This window comes from Pygoscelis adeliae, unplaced genomic scaffold (assembly GCF_000699105.1).
Source record: "Pygoscelis adeliae isolate BGI_AS28 unplaced genomic scaffold, ASM69910v1 Scaffold232, whole genome shotgun sequence".
Classification (NCBI taxonomy): Eukaryota; Metazoa; Chordata; class Aves; order Sphenisciformes; family Spheniscidae; genus Pygoscelis; species Pygoscelis adeliae.
This window is the reverse complement of record NW_008824473.1, coordinates 3,521,917-3,537,176: the sequence shown is the minus strand read 5'-3', so window position 1 is coordinate 3,537,176 and position 15,260 is coordinate 3,521,917. Positions and strand designations below refer to the sequence as shown.

Sequence of the window (15,260 nt, the reverse complement as noted above, 5' to 3'; positions counted from 1 at the left end):
AACAGGCTGCCCAGGGAAGTGGTTGAGTCACCATCCCTGGACGTATTTAAAAGACGGGTAGATGAGGCGCTTAGGGACATGGTTTAGTGGGCATGGTGGTGTTGGGTTGATGGTTGGACTCAATCTTAGAGGTCTTTTCCAACCTTAATGATTCTATGATTTACCTTAAACAGAAAGCCCCATAAGTGAAAAACCAAAAGGGCTAATCACTCACAGAAAGCGTTCAAGATTTACTCTAACAAGAGTGGACTGGTTTGTTATGATGAACATTTGTACTGGAATCAGATTCAACTTTGAAGAATTCAAAGTACTACTCTGCTGCAACACTAAAGGTGTTTATAAGGATGTTTTATATATTTACACATATATGCATAAATAGCTTTGGTGTGAGCACTTTCAGCCTACATATAACCATGTTTAAAGACACCCTAACAAACAGTAGGGGACAGGCAAGTTGTTCTGTAAAATTAGGGAAGCCTGGTTTCCTACAGAGATTTGTATCCTTTGTTGCTCAATCCTTCTGCCCACAGCACCGATCCTACCTCAGGCAACACGCTCTGGCTGTAGCTAAGAGCTGCCCACGTTCTGACCTTCTGTCCCGCTAACGCACTGAGCAGACAGACCGACCAAGTCCTGTACACCTTTCCCTCTCCTCTGCTGCCAGGCTTCACAAGTCTTCTAGGCACCATTCTGCTACTTCTTATAAAAAAGAACCTGCAGCCAAAATGGGCAAAAGGACATCAGGCAGGGACAAGAAGTCCTGTCAAAGCCTCATTTCTTCAGGTAATTTTAGCCTCATTTCCTGCTTTTCCTCTAGCTTGTATTTACTATGTATAGTTAATTTTTTCACCACCTTTCTGTGTTGGCTTTCACAAAGAAAAATTTTCCCGTTTCTACTGAAGAAAAATGGTAACTTGTAGGTGTAATATTAATTTATTATTCTAGTTTTATAGCATATTTATTCTGTGTGTCTACAATAGCACTAATACAAGCACAAATTAGACAGATTACCTCTACTAGGCTTAATACGTTCTTCAAACATATGTGGACTGTTACGATACTGGCATTTTAATGAAATAAATTTACACGGCATATAAGCGATATGGCTGTCGATGCAGTTAAATAACACCTCACTTTAGCAAAAAATAATCAAACACATAATATAAAGAAGTGAAGTCACAGTAATTAATGCCAAAATCCAGTTATTTGTCTCAAAATTGTCAAGGTCCTACACATCATAATACTGAACTTATTACTATGTACATATGCACACATAAAAATAAATTTATCTGGTCTAATTCCTTGTTGTGACTACATATTGCCTACTTATCTGCATAGGCATTAGCAGCCAATGCCACTTACACACCTTACTGGAAGGACAGCCAAGCTTCTTAGCGCTGTCTACACTCACTTCCGCAAGTATATTTTTTTAAGTTATACACATAAATTTATAACATACTCGGAATTTGTGTTCTGCTGGCTATTTACTTGTACAGTAATTCTGTAGAAAAGTAGTTATAACGAATGCTCAAAGCTTTAGTTCAGTGGTATGAAAGTCAGTGAGTAAGAAACTATAGATTATCCCTGTAAATGCATAAAACATTCTCCATTTCTTTCAGCAAGGTTTCAGTATGAGTGCTGCTGCAGGTAAATGGGGCAATCTGGATTTCCACCTATGAAGGATCATATACTTATTACAGTTTGACAGTTTTGGCAGAGGAAACAGTGTCTTATGCCAAATACAAACTAATACAGCAAGCCAACTTGAAATACAGCAAGGCAGCTTGAAATTAAAAAGGAAAGAACTAACAAAAAGACCCAATTTTTAAACTTCTTCACAGCTGCTACCACCTGGACTTTGCCAGATACACGCTAGTAGGCAAATCGTGGTTTTGGTTCTTACGGGCATGCTCAAATTTAAGACTTTTTTTTAATAATAAGGTTAACACATTTTTATAGCTGGGCTGATCTCAGCAGTCCCTAGCCCCCACTCAGCCATTCCCCCAGACTGCCTCCCTAGTTATGCCAGTATGCTGACTGTAACCATACCGGGCAGCCAATCCTGGCTTAAAATAACCCAAAATCAGCAGTTCTCTGGCAGCAGCATCAGCACTTCTACCTGCCAGCGTAACTGAGGGAGCAACGCCTGGCTGCGAGCGGCGCATTCTGCCACTAAAAACCATTTGTCAATAAACAATGAAAGCGCCCACGTATGAGAAAAACGATTCTTTTAATCGAGGTACCGCATCATACTGAAGGGGCTATACCACTGCTAGTATGTCATCACGTTCAGCTAGCCCTTTATGCCTCTCCATTATGTGGCCACAGTTATCTTGCTATAAAACACCCCAGGAAAAAGGGAGTGCAAAGAAAAGCATTTATGCTGCATACAGCTACACTAGTGCTGAGGCTACTCAGAACCCATACAGGCCCCCTGTGGAACATTAATATTAGATGAAAAATGCTTTAACCAAGCACGCCTCACTTCCTGCACTATGCATAGAGCTCCACCGCTATCGGCATAATTGAAGCTGTTTTCAAACAGAGATGAGGAGGAATACTCGCAAGAAATCTGTGAGGGAATTGGTTACACTCATCTTCCATACCCGCCAGGCTCTGATGCAGCCATCATGCCAAAAGTGCAAGCACCAGGCTAAACTTCTCAGACACACACAAAATGATAGCTCATGACTCTTGTGAACATACATCACTACCATTTTATGCAAAAGCTGAGAACCATCTTTGGTTCAGAAAAGGCATCTTTTTAAAACAGTGTAACACAGACAAGCTTGTTAGGCTCTGAAAAAACACAAAAAAGATGCCATTTATTAAAAGAATGTGAAATGTTTGTACTTAAATACATCAACACCACCTGCTAAATTTTGACAGTAAATAAGGCTTTTGCCCTTCAATTATGAAGAAATTTATAGCAATATCTTCAATATGTTTTGGGGGAAACCATGGAAAAGGAACAGAAAGGAAGAAATGAATCAAAAAGTTTTAAGATCTAAGCATGTAAAATGCTTAAACATACAAGTAGGTCCAGTTCTAAGGTGATATCAGGGACTTCACTTCCACATTTTATAGTAAGATGGCCAGCTAAAGACATGTGATACTAAAATCAATTTGACTTGCAATAAGACTTGGAGAAATAAGTCATATTTGAGAGAAACAGTTGTCAGTATACTGTGCACCAGGTCAGGAAACTGAACTGCTTAAAGATTTTTTTTTTAAGTGTACATTACCAAGAAAAAACAAAAAAAACACCCCACCCTGTACATCACCCATAAGAGAGTCATGAGATGTTTGTCGATTGAGTGCACAAGGAAATGTTTAACTACACGTTGATCTTATTTTGTAATTTTATATTACTTCCCCCAGAGGATGGTTACCCAATGAAAAATAGTCTCTCAAACATGTTAAAATGAATAATCACTTCTAATTAAACTTTTAACTTCCCACCTTTTTTAACTAATCATGAAGATCAAGCATATGCAATACTTCATCTTCCAGTACCTTTTTAGGCAAAAATCTTTCTAACAGTTTTTTAACTGAGGAAGTGAGTTTTGTGCAATCTGTTACTTCCCCCTTCCTCCCCAAAACTGCCTTTGAACCCTTTGTCCAATTTCAACTTTTCTGTACATTTTGTAAAGCTCTTAGTGGCTAAGACAGAAACCAAGCTCAGTGCTACCAAAGAGAAAGACATGAAAAACTCTGATATTACATGCTGTTTGGCCAGTTTATTCCAATCAACTATGTACTATTTTCACCTGGCAAAAAAACCCTGCCAATAACGACAAAAGAGCTGGGACACCCAAATATTAACATGCTAAAGAGGTAAAAGGACAAATTCACAGAAAACCAGGTTTTGCAGTTCTGCTGCTCACAATAAATGTTTTTACAGTAGCGGTTAGTTTTGTCTTCATGGGAGTACAAATTTCCATCAAATAAGTGTTCCAGAACAGCACTTTATAGTGTTTCTTACTAGCTCTCCTCTAGCATACTGAAATAAGTTTCACAGAAGAGATTTCAGGACATATTTTGAGCTCTAAAGCATTTAATGAAGTATCCCATGCTGCCGTAGGCAGTTATTTCTATTTGTCATACTCTGCAATGTTTTTAGATTAAGATCTCTTCTCACTCCTGCTTTTACTCCACTTTTTCCAATTCCAAGTTAATGTCAATTTCCGTTGACTAAAGAAAATTAATAAACCCAAAATGAAGATACATGCCAGTCAGTTCTTAAAAAAAGAAACACACCACTGTCATTCACAACTGGTTATGCTCCCCACAATTTTATCTTTCTTATTTTTAATTCAGTGGTTAAAACACACAGAAGTGTTGAAGGTGTTTTGACAAGCAAAAGCAAAGCTTTTCTTATTAACACAGGTGGCCTGAAGTAGAGTGACAGATGATACGGATGGGACAGATGGTGTAGCTGACATTCGGCATAGCTATTCTTCTATGAAGACATTAAATCGAAAACTAATTGTACCCCGGGGGGAGATACTCTCAACCTGTTTTTACAGTAACCTGTGAGGACAAGAAGCCTCAGGAAGAGAGAGCACTGTGATCTTTAGACGAGACCAACAGAGCAGGAGCTGGGGGTGAGGGTTTTTTGGGTCGCCAAGACTGAGAGAAGCCACGCAAACACAAGATCAATTTGCAGGGGCATATGTTTCATTCTTTGAACTTTTGCTTGGTTATCCTGCTTTCAGTGGAAGGAAAAAAAAATGACTGAAAAACAGACATAACCACCAGGATTCTCCTGGTTTGTACACCCAGACAGAACCCTTCTTTAAGGAAGGGAACTGAACAACCCAGAAGATGCTTCCATACAGACATGCATGAAAATCAATTGTTAGAGCACATGGAGATATGAACAAGCATATAAAGAAGGAATCCATTAGAAATATACTATTAATCACTTCCAGTCTTGCGGAAGTGTTTATAAAAGCCTCAAGCTGCCAAGGCCTCAATCAGAACAACCAAAAAAAGATTTCTGTATGCTACATTTTTGGAGAACAAAAAGCTACTTCAGAAGTCTTACATCAACAGACTAAGGCAGGATCAAACAGTGGCATATTGGCAAATAACTACCATCAGAAAACTCATGCATGCAAGTATTTGCAAAAACACCCCAAACATTATTTCTTACATAGCAGAGCCACTGCAGCTGAACTGAAATCTCTAAAGTTTCACCTGTCTGACAGAGATCACTCCAGTAGTGAGGGAAGAAATTGTTGCATGGGATTAGACAATTTTTAAAGCCAATTTTTTATAGAAAGGAGTACTATATTCTTTGCTTGGAAAAATAATTGAATTCCGTTCCCTGTACTATGGCAATAGTTAATCACCACAAATTTCACACTGCCTGCCAAGGGATGTGGCTAAAGAAAGTTAAGAACAAATCAGTATCTAGCACCTACAAAATATGGGAGCTTTAAGGCTACTGTATGAAGGCCACTAGAATTTAAGAAAGAAGCTTGCTTGCGAAGTCAGCACAAACTAGCTCAGAGAAGAAATCCAAGCTCCAACTCTTCAGCCAAATTTGCTTTGCTTAGTAATTCAGCTGTCTGCACACTCAGTTTCCTGACACCCCAGTTTTCTTATTTCATATTCAATATATACAGTTATCTTCAATAAGTAAAAAATTTTGCATACTAATCCACAAGTTAAATACAGTAGTCTTTAGTGAGATGTTACAATTGAAGGAATTCACTTTTTGGCAGAATCTAACATGGTCTTCTGCTCTACACAGTCCTTTAATATCTGCTGTGAAATCACCTGGTGAAATTCATAAAATCCATTAGAACAAAGGGAGCTTAGAGAAATCCCAACACCTTACAAAGCCTGAACATTTTAAGCTGATAAATGAGCAGCCACTGGGGAAAGGAAGAAAAAAAAAAGCTGTGCTGCCTTTCCACTTCAGCCTATTATGCACCTTCACTTTTGCCTGTATAGCTGTCTCTCGACCTCATGGTGAAACATAGCATGTAGCCGATCTGGAAGAAAAAAAAAGAAAAAAAAAATCACGCAAGAGAGAAGAGTCCCTGATGCAGTTCACCACATGTCCATGCAAACAGCTGTGCCAATAAAAAGGAGGGTGCAAACACATGCTGTCAGAAGGTTGGGAGAATGGACTGCTCCTTTTGGTGAAAGGGCTGGTTTGAAGAGTTGAGACTGCAGCGTTAATCACAGCAAGATACTAGCGTAACAGATTACTATTTTGTAACCAACCTAAAAAGGAAACGCAGAGGCTATCTCCTCATTCCAAAGGAAGAAGCTTAACTACCAATAGGGCTAATTTCAGTAACAGATGGTAAACTGCTAAATTAAAGTCTTCATCCATCTATAAAAGTCTGAAACACCAAAGACTGTATATCTTCTTACTTGTTACAAAGATACCTAGCAATCTTCTATAGTGTTGAGAATACAGAACAGCATCCTTATGACTAGCAGCTTTATGCTAGTACCTTAAAAAGAGAGAACATTGTTAAGACTTTCAGAGGTCGACATAGCTGTGATAAAATTATTCTGAAACTTCAAAACAGAAAATATTAATAAGGCCTCTTACACAAAGAGAAAATACTGCAGGTCTTAGAGCTGTTAAATACTTACAATGGCACAATATCGCATCTTTATGCAAAGTCTCAGGGGAATGATTCTTTCCTTATATTTCCAGCAGCACATTTACTAGCTCAATTCTCTATGCAGTAGTCAAGTAATTTACCTTCAGCATCACCTGCTAAGATGGAGGTTACACCCCTACAACTTTGTCAGGCCAAGGCAAAGTACAAGCCCTCTCTAATCTACTTCAGACAGTGAAAAAATGTAGGTAATATCCACCTTTACCTGTAGGTTCAACTAACCCTAGGTGGCTTTATTCTGAACAGAGGAAAGACAGATGACAGATGAGTATCTTTGTCTTAATAAGACTTAATCTGCAACAGGAATTACAGCCCACAGCTCAACTCCCAGTGCTTATTGCTGCCCCCTTGCCAGAAAACACCACCCTGCAAACCTACTGAGAAAGTAAACCCTGTCCACATTCCCAATTCAACTCAGGAAGAGTGAGCTGGGCTCTCTTAGCTAGATCTTTAACCCGAAAAATGTTGACTGGCAGCATACAAACTCTGCTGCCATCTAGCAGAGGACAGTAACTTCCAGCAGACACTGATGAACAGCTGGCATCGTCTGTGGGTGAAAGCATCTTCCACCAGTGTGAGTGAATGAAATCTGTACATCTCTTGATAGGTTTCTTCCATAGGTGCTACAAGCAAGAGTCTCCAAACAGCTGGCTACACAACAAGCTTCTTCAGTAGCCTCGGCCATTTCTAAAAGGAACAATAGGATGCAATGCTTCATGAATAGTCCCAAGATGGCCTACAGGAAAGTTACTGGCAAAAAGAGGCACCCAGATTGAAAGAAATATACATCAGCTTGCCTCACTTCTTTTGGACATAAAACTTGTATTTGGTATGGTCGAATTTAACTGCATATCCATCTAGGCATATGTACAGTGTGTAGGTGTCAAGGTGTTGGCAGCCGGGGGGCTCCAGGGGCGACCTCTGTGGGAAGAGGCCAGGGGCTGCACCATGCCAGACACAGCCAGCTCCAACAGACCTGCAGCAGGGCACAGCCGAGCCCATCAGCCAAGCTGGTGGCACGTCTGGGAAAGCGTATTCAAGAATAGACAGAAAACAACACACAGAGAATAGCGAGGGGGAGGGGGAAGTGTGAGCAAAACTAGTGTGAACACTAAGGTTAGAGAAGGAGGGTGAGGAGGTGCTCCAGGCACCAGAGCAGAGATTCCTTATAGCCCATGGAGGACCAGAGCAGAGCAGACATCCAGACTGCAGCCCATCAGAGGACCACGCTGGAGCATGGGAAAAACTGAGGAGGAGGGAACAGCTGAGAGGAGCTGTTATGGACCGACCACAAACCCCCATTGCCCACCCCCCTGCAATCATCAGGGACAGGGGAGGCGGTGGAGTCAGGAGTGAAGGACTGAAGTTGAGTGCGGGAAAAGGGAGGCAAAGGTGTTGTTTTAATTTTGTCTTTCTTTGTCACAATCCAACTCTATTTCACTTGGCAATAAATTAATTAATTTTCCTCAAGTTGAGTCTTTTTTGCCCATGATGGTAATCAGTAAGTGACCTCCCTGTCTTTGTCTTGACTCATGAGCTTTTCCATCTTATTTTCTTCCCTGCCTGATTGAGGTGGGGAGAGAGAGAGTGGCTGGGTGGGCATCTGGCCAAGGCCAACCCACTACAGCATAAATCACAAGGTAACTTTTAATCTGAAATGTGTTTTAATTGTTTTATCCAGAAGCACTTTTAGAGAAGATGTGGTAGACAGTTTCAGACTCTGCAGATGATATTGCAAATCAGAGTTTTTCAAAAAGACATGACAGACTTAAAATGAAAGCCTAACTAGCTCCATTTTCTGCTATAGTTGAAATTATAACACTTATGACTTGGAGGGTACTGCACATACCAATTTGTGTGGGAGAAGATGTGATGAGGAAAAAAAGAGATATCTTTCAGTTTAACTGATTGCTCATCAGTCTCTTCAATATTTGGTTCCTAGGGGAGATTAGACATTTGCTGCCAAGTCCCCCAGGAAGATTTCTGAAGCAGATGAAAAGTCACTACCAATAACGCAAAGCAAAGAGATTTAAAAAAAAGTTACACCTCTTCCACCCTCAGTGACTAAAAATTAGTGCAAGTCCTTTATCTCATTCTTCATTGGCTTCAGCTGTTGAGTTTACAATTGAGTCAAATTGCTTTTGTCCCCACCATTTCAGGCTGGTTCTCAGTCCTTCTTGGTCAACTTCGCTCACATCTGTAACTACCTCCACCTTTTCCTTTCCTCACAAAATGCAAGGGTTTGTCTGAATGGGAAGCCCTAACTTCTCAGCAGCAGCGCTAATTTGTACAGTCACCATTCCATGCACCCCTTTCATCAGCCCAACCAAGCATTTGAAAAGTCAAACAACAAATGAGATCACAGAACTGATTTGGCTTAAGAAATAACCTTTACTGCAGAGTTCTGAGCCAAATCAGTCCCCTCAGTCCAAGTTTACCACAGCGGCACAAAAACTTTTGTGCCAGCACAGCCCAGGCTAAGTCTGTTTATACAGTAAGGCTGCTCAACATGAACTGCAGGCTGAGCACCTTGAGAACTTCTGGTTAATCTAACTTAACTAGGCAGTAACTTTTCCACCTTGTGCTGGCTCTCTGCAAAAACCACAGAAGTACACCACCAACTTTAGCATTTCAGTTCAGACTACATACAGCATTCGTTTCATATTTTTTATTCTGATTGCAGGAAATCCTTGCCAGCTACCAGTGCCATTATCTTCCAACAACATCTAATAGTTCGGATTAATTTTGGGATATGAAATAGAAACTAAAGGTTTCAGCTAGCTGCATAGGGCAAAACTTAAAGCAACATATCGGCACACAGACAAGTAATAATTACTTGCCAAGTGGCAATTCTTTCTTTCCTGTTCTGTCAGAGTGGGATAAGGGGGAAGATCACACTGATCTCCTTCACCAAGAACTGACAAGTTGCACATAAGAAGGTAAACCGCACGCATGTTTTTGCTTTGATTTTTGAGGGGGAAGTAGTAGGAGAAAGTGAAACATAGCAGTCAAAACTGTCTTCTACATATAAGGATAAAGCTGCCTCAGAAAACCACAAAGACTTAATTCAAAAACTTTTTATAACAGTACATCAAATTTTGGCCCAAATTCTTCCAGGGTCTACCAATTCATTAGCTACAATTATGTAAAGAAGTGGCTATAACCAGCATTACCGAAAATAAACGGGTTACCTAAGCAGATGTCATATTGTCAGAGAGATTTCAGAATGTTTAGATTAGAATTATATCACTGTAAAACAACTGCATTGGAAAAAGTCTTCTGAAAATAATGTCTGCCTTTTAGGGAAAAAAAATTAGCAATAAAGCCCATTAAACTGTAAAGCAAAGGTCAAACATCATAAATAGAAGGCTGCACTTGTGGTTTCCAGTAGCTGGCCACCGCATGAATTCTTCTCTTCCTTGCCATATAATCCCCGAGTGTCAGCATCCCACATGCCTCTGCTTCCTAGACTCATTACTGGGCTAACATCTCTGTACACTAATGCTTCCACCACCCTGCGGGTTCCCAGACTCCATCACCAGCCCCAACTGTATCTACCCCCCAAAAAATAAAAAGCAAGAAAGTGTTCTAAGTGTCAACACGTCAAAGGCATCGGCTGTAAAAGAAGAATAGAACAGTGGAACAGTGGATTTATAAACCATTAACTAGTACTCAATCTATGGACAATTGTCCAGCAACCTGAAGCTACGGTTCTGCTAAGCAAGCACCGTGAATTCTGGATCGCTCACAATCTTCCCTCATGTACTTCTGGTTCTCCAGTTCCCATCGCCACACAAACAATTTTAACCACTACAAAGTCACTTACAGGGAGATGAAGACAAATGTACTCCAGGTAACAGAACCTTCCCAGAAAAAAAATCCAGAATCTACCCATTCTTGGAAGACGACCTTGTTGCCAAACAACAGTAACGTGAAGAGGGGCATTTTTAAGGTCAGCATCACCCTCCCCTGAGAATGACCTCATTCTCAGATTTTCCACAGCAGATTACAGGATTTTGGAACTGCGAAGCTGAGATCCTATGCAAATTCCCAGAGGATTATCTATGTACTAGCACAGATCAAGCTTTTCATGGTGGACCTCTAGCTATAGTAGAGTGAGGCATAACTAAATTCACTAATCTAATAGTATAAACCATTCCTGTGGTTATACAGGCTGAGCACTTTTGCATTAGAGCCTTGCATTAATATACAGTGCGGAGTCAACTATCGAAGTGTGGTTAAAGCAAACAATAATTTATACAGAGCTTTTGTCCAAATGCCATCTATTGCAAAATTTGCCACTTGCTTCTCACTATTAACCCACCAGCCACAGGTAACTACGAAAATGTGTTTTTGTTTTGTAGTATTATACAAAAAAATTTTGATGATACACTGAAAGCTGTGTAAACATAACAGACAAGTACAGTATAAAATAATGGTTTTTTATCGCTTTGCACACAGTTAACATCAGTACGTAGAAAGCTTGGTGTACTATAGATTTGTTCCTCAAAGTTGCTCAAGTATTATACAAGAAGGTGGTCCAAACAAGATTTTTGCCTCTAGTTGGATTATTTGCTGTTTTTATTCTCTAGTGTCTACTAAAAGCTTCTTTAAGGAAAAGGCTGTGGAAAGTTAACAGTGTCTTCTTTAAGACCTTTTATTAAGACTCCATGTTTTCCTTTTAAAACTGGCACCTTGGTCTAACTTGAAAGTTTTCTTGAAAGGCTTCCAATACCTGCCTATACACCCCTCCCACTACCACAGCCAGCCTATGCTACACTAGTCACCTGGCAAGAAGACTCAAAGAGGGTCGCAAAGTAGCATATGTATTATCTTCCTACATTTGTTGGGGGCGGGGGAGGTGGTTTTAAAAAGAACGGGACAAAAAACCCCTCTGAAAATTCCCAAAATTTTCACCCTGCTGTCAAATTTGAAGGTATCCACAAGAATCAAACAGTATACAAGGGGCAAAAAGACACTACAAAGACCAAATATAGAGTTTATCCGCAAATGCCAAGGAACAGCACTGTCCAGAAGTAATGTTTTCTATGCCTAACCACCATCCAAACAAATGCAAAATACCATGAAAAGGTATTAGGTTTACCTCCAGTCTTTTTTATTTAATTTTTTTATCCAGGAAATTAAAAAATGGCCGGAAACGTCAGAGAAATCAAAAAGTAACAGCAACTTAAATTTGCATGAGGAGACAGATGTCCATGCCCCAGAAGCCCACAGCTTCCAAGATAAAGTGAGAAACTTCAAGTTGGCTGCCAGAAATACTGAAACTTTCTAGAAGTTCTTAAACAGAAGTTGCAGATTAAATAACCTGATTTATATTTCAAAAAACATACAAAGCCAATTATACTGACCTCTAACAGAACGCTGTAGGTGCCTATCACCACATACACCATGAAAATCTCCATAAAACCTCCCAGAAATTTTACAATTTGAGGTAGCATTTTATAACTCAGCAGTCCAAATGTTATCCAGATTCTCTAAAAATACTGCAAGCAGGAGCTCACTGGCAGCAATGTGGAAATAGCTTCTCACAGTAAACAGCAAGGAAGGAATATCTCAGACAACAACACGCTACCATGCAGGGGAAGAAATCAAAGCCTCAGTAATTTAACACTGAAATTTATTAATAAAAAAAGTTTGGAGGAGTCTCAGATACTGCTTCAGATGGTTTACTTCATGATACGAGCAGCTGCAGTGATTGTAACAGAAGCACTACTAACAACTGCCTACACAGTTAACACATAGACCTGGACATCAAATTATGAATGATGAGATCACTGCAGCAGTGAAAACAGCAGAAAAAACATCTGAAAAGATGACACAAGGCAGCATTGCCCATCCCATTCAGATATACCAACTGCACTTGACACAGCAATGAGTAGGTTTGAATGTCAGCCAAAAAAAAAAAAAAAGATGCAATTCAATTCCTTACTCGACTGGAGCTACGTGACTTTGCAACACTGGAGAGAATTGGTGTAGTAAGTGCTTGAAAGTAAAAATCACTGGGCTTACTTATTGTGTGTATTGCAAAGACCCACTTTTTAATACTGTGCAGCAGGAAAAAAGCTTTACAGTATCAAAAACACACATCTACATAAATGTGCCATACCGCATTTTTATTTTATGTTACATTCATAGGTTTTCTTGTCAAGGTGATTCTCAGAGTGCCCTTGGTTTTGGACTATCAAAGAAAATAAAAATACCTCTTCTCTATTCACAAGATAGGTTTTCCAATTCTGATTAGATCTTTAAAGATTTAAAACTATATTATCATTTTCTACTCACCATTTGTGATGTGCTAACACTAAGTCATAACTCTAAAGCAAGTTATCTCTTGCACTTACGGATCATTCCTCCCCACTTGTTTAAGCCCCACTTGTTTCTAAATAATCTGAGGACAGCAAACCAGTAGTAACTATCTTCTAGTTACAACTGCTTTGCAGCATCCATACTGTCACCTTTCAATTGAATTTGGGGAAGTATTGGAAATACAGATAGAGCTCTCTGCTGAGACAAGGAAAGCTACTGCTCTCCTACTGGGCTAGAAGACAGCCTGCAGATAGTGAAGAAGCAGGCTGAGGAGTACAGGGCCACTAGTCAACCGGAGAGCCAGGCCATCTGCCAGCAGTCGGTCAAAATGAGGATTTTTTTCGGTTAGCTAGATTCTGTACTTCATTACAGTCCAAATATGCACTCCTATCCCCAATCAGCCATTGACAGTCTCTCCCTCGGATGACAACACAAGGGTGCATGTGGATCAAAGGGAGGTGTTCTTTTCCTAACAGTAACCTAAGCTGTTTATTTATCATCAGGTTTATTACTGTGCATAAGGAAAATCAGATCTTCTTGTTATTGGAGTTATTTCACCTTTCTACAACTCTTCCCTTTCCTATCTCTCTCTCTCTTCCATTTCCTTCCCTGATCTTTCAAATTCTCACTAGCAGCAGAGTTCACTCCTTCCCCTCCCTCTAAGACAACCAGCAGTAGGAAATTTAGCTCCAATATCAAGATCGGCAGGATAGAAAAGGTCAAAACAATTCTCACTCGAGACTCCTGAAGACTCAAGCAGCCGTATTTCTAGGTCTGCACCTCTGCAGCTGCAATATTTCAAAATATGACTTTGCACATTTTTGAGGCTATAGTAGTCAGATTCAAGTTCTGGACCATATGCACATCCGGCAACCTAACGCATGCACAGCACAGGAGCTGAAGAATTGGTCATCTAAACACAACCAATCCGAGATTTAAAAGCTCTAGACTGGCTGCAGACACTTATAATGCATACATGGAAATATACAAACCACCGTAGACACCACCCTATAACAGATAATAATCCCGAAAACTCTAAGGGGGATCTCTCCAGAGGAAATCTGGAGTTTCTAGGTCTCTCTTCTGCTGCCCTCCACTTCCCCTCTCCAGGAGGAGAGGAAACATCCCCATGCCATCACACATCTTTGAAGCGAGTCGTGTGAATTGCTCCAGGTTTTTTCTAGAAAAGCATGAAAAAAACAAAAGCGCCAAGAAGAAAATTAACGCACCAGCTTACAAGTGGGTGCGCTTCTTGGTTGTATTCAGGGGAATTGTCGAGAGCTATTAAAAAAATTTAGCACGGACACCAGCCTCATGACTGAGCTCTTATCACAACTCTGTGATGAATACCAGTTCCACTATATTATGAATCAGTGTTCCCTCTCACACCTGAAATGCATGCACAGCTTTGCATGCTGTGCACTAAGGCAGCTGGATGAGCGTCAAACCCATTCCGTAAGATTTGTCCTCGTTATTTTTACTGCTTACAATTCTGAGCAGTAACCATAGTTCAGTCTGTTTCATACAAGATAAATGCTACTCCTGTGTTATTTTTACCTCATCTCCTCTATCCCCTATTAGATAAATTGACTTTTTAGAGAAAATCCAGTTTTATTTTTTCATCCACTATTTAATATATTCTACGCTCAGGTGTTTTACAATGGTTGCCAACATTGCGTACTGAACCAAGAGAGCTTCACAGCATTGTAAGTTATTTGTGACATTCGTTCACTTCAACAAGTAACAAGGGTGCTGTTATTTCCTATGAGGGCTAACAAACCTTACTGGAATCACTTAGTAACTTTTGTAAAGGGAGCGCTCACCAATTTGAGGGCTTCAATTCACATCGCTGCAAATCGAGTGGGAAAGAGCAGCCCAGACATGCACGCTTAGCTACAGGACCACGCTATCTTTTGATAGCTTGCAATGCAGCTACCCGTAGCTCTGCTGAGCGACTCCAGATCATTCAAGTCTTAAGCTGAAGTTGCACTCGGAGGGTCAGCTGAAAGTACCCCAAAGTTGAGAGCCCTTACAAAGCTTGGTAAATGAAAGTCGAAGGAAGACACTGAACCGCCAGCACGAACACGCTAATACCGTAAGGGCCGACAGCCCAGAGCACACCTAGCAGTAACCAGGCTGGCCTCGCGTGTACCGGCGCGGATGCCCCCGACGTACAGCTCAAGCCCAGGTTTAACTACTCGCTGTGTTTTGTCCCTCCTCGCACAGGAGGAGGAACCCGAGCACCGCGCCGCCGCCGCGCTCCCCCGGCCCAAACGCGGCCAG

General features: G+C 40.6%; 1 protein-coding gene across 1 annotated transcript in view; it reads right to left on the bottom strand.

The window, feature by feature from the left end:
• UBE2N (ubiquitin-conjugating enzyme E2N) overlaps positions 1–15,260 on the bottom strand; it is a 27,130-nt gene that overhangs the window by 3,649 nt on the left and 8,221 nt on the right. The window lies entirely within an intron of this gene.